General features: G+C 48.7%; 1 pseudogene; it reads left to right on the forward strand.

Moving 5' to 3' along the window:
• The first annotated feature begins 1,415 nt into the window (after positions 1–1,415).
• Positions 1,416–2,142, forward strand: LOC134484824 (glyceraldehyde-3-phosphate dehydrogenase-like; annotated as a pseudogene).
• Positions 2,143–2,376: the final 234 nt, after the last annotated feature.

The following is a 2,376-nucleotide window of genomic DNA, read 5'->3' on the forward strand; positions in this document are numbered from 1 at the left end:
TGAATCCTTCCTGTGCCTCTGGACAGTTCTTCCTCTCAGGCAAGAAGAGTAATAGTTTTGTCATGCCCTACCACCATTATAATACTCTGCCCAAGCCCATAGGGGAAAGCCACCATGGATTGAACTCACTGAAACCATGAACCAAACAAATCTATCTTCCTTAAAGCTAATTCGGTATTGGTTCACAGCAGTGGGAATGGTAATTAATACAACTGTCCAGGTGGTGTCGGGGGTCGAGGCTGAGGGGTAGCTTCAGATGAGTTTAGAATTTGGATGAATTAGCTGGGTTGTCTTGTGTAGCCTCAGTGGGAGAGGATGCCCACTGATGCTTAGTCCTGCTGCAACTTGATGTGCTAGGGTGGGTGAGTACCCATGAGGCCTTCCTCTTGGAGGGAGAGGGGTTGTGAAAGTGGAGCTGGGAGGAGAGGAGGGGTGGAGTTGTGATCAGGATGTAAGTGAATACATAAATTAGTGAAAAAAAAAGAATGTGGGGTGAGACATGCATCATACTCGAGGTCTGCTCCCTGCATCCAGGTCGGGGATATTGCTAAGTATCCTTCAATGCACCGGTGCCCCATCACACATAATCCATCTACAAGTGCCCAGGTTCCGGATTGAGAAACCCTGACTCTCTGTACAGGACTAGAGCTTATAGACCAAGGAAAGGAGACTGAGCTTTACCCAGCAGGAGAATCTGCCAATGGTTTGAAGCAATGTGGGTCTTGATGGGATTTCCACTTCAGGAGACAAGCAGCTGCTGGGTGGGAAATGGATTGTATTGCAAAGTAGGAAGCAGAGAGAATGAAGTTGGGCTTTAAGTTGCTTTTTTTCTTTTGTGATAATGAAGAATCAAACCCTATGCAAATGTGAGGCAACCACGGTGACGCTGATTTTCATTTTGCTTTTTATTTTAGGACAGACTCTCACTAAATCTCTCGGGTGGCCTTGAACTTTTGATCTTCCTACCTTAGCCTCTGACTAGCTGAAGTTACAGTCTTGTGCCACCAGGCCTGACTGTTTGTGGCTCGCATAGACCTGATGAGAGATGGAGATGGTGGTTTGGGTTACAGGGAGCAGTGGTGGAGTTGATCACAGTTAACAGGACTTGGGAGACTGGCTTGTGGAGTCTTAGGGAAGGATGGGATGTGGGGACCTGGGTGAAAGGCAAGAGTGAGTGTCAGGTTGCCACTGGGATAGCGTGGCAGGTAAAAGTCAGAGCCATTAACCTGAGAGTAATGGCAAGCCAAGAGTTCTCTCCCCATGGCAAATTCAACGGCACAGTCAAAGTTGAGAATGGGAAGCTTGTTATCAATGGGAAGTCCTTCTGCATCTTCCAGCAGTGAGATCCCACTAACATTAAATAGGGTGATGCTGATGTTGAGTATGTCGTGGAGTCTACTGGTACCTTCACCACCATGGAGAAGGCTGGGGCCCACTTGAAGGATCAGACCAAAAGGGCCACTATCTCTGCCCCTTCCACAGATGCCCCCATGTTTGTGATGGGTGTGAACCACAAGAAATATGACAACTCACTCAAGATTGTCAGTAATGCATCCTGCATCACCAACTGCTTAGCCCCCCTGGCCAAGGTCATCCATGACAACTTTGACATTGTGGAAGGGATAATGACCATAGTCCATGCCATCACTGCCACTCAGAAGACTGTGGATGGCCCCTCTGGAAAGCTGTGGCCTGATGGCCGTGGGGCTGTCCAGAAGAACATTATCCCTGCCTCCACTGGTGCTGCCAAGGTCATCCCAGAGCTGAATGGGAAACTCACTGGCCTGGCTCCTATCCCCAGTGTATCTGCTGTGGATCTGACATGCTGCCAGAAGAAACCTGCCAAGTATGATGACATCAAGAAGGTAGTGAAGCAGGCATCTGAGAGCCCACTAAAAGGCATCCTGGGCTACATTGAGGACTAAGTTGTCTCCTGAGACTTCAACAGCAACTCCTACTTTTCCATCTTTGATGCTGGGGCTGGCATTCCTTTCAATGACAACTTTGTAAAGCTCATTTCCTGGTATGACAATGAATACGGCTACAGCAACAAGGTGGAGGACCTCATGGCCTACATGGCCTCCAAGGAGTAAGAAACCCTGGACAACCCAGCCCAGCAAGGATACTGAGAGCAAGAGAGAGGCCCTCGGTTGCTGAGGAATCCCTGACTCAACTCAGGCACCCAACAGTGAGCATCTCCCTCACAATTTCAATCCCAGACCTCTGTAATAACAGGAGAGGCTCAGGGAGCCCCCCCCCCCCGCTCTCTTGAATACCATCAATAAAGTTCACTGCACCCACACATACAAAAAGATCTGACAAAGCCCTTTGCCTTTTAAGGCCCGTTCAAAAGGTGATGTCATATAGGTTGTCACT

Source organism: Rattus norvegicus, chromosome 1 (assembly GCF_036323735.1).
Source record: "Rattus norvegicus strain BN/NHsdMcwi chromosome 1, GRCr8, whole genome shotgun sequence".
NCBI classification, from domain to species: Eukaryota; Metazoa; Chordata; class Mammalia; order Rodentia; family Muridae; genus Rattus; species Rattus norvegicus.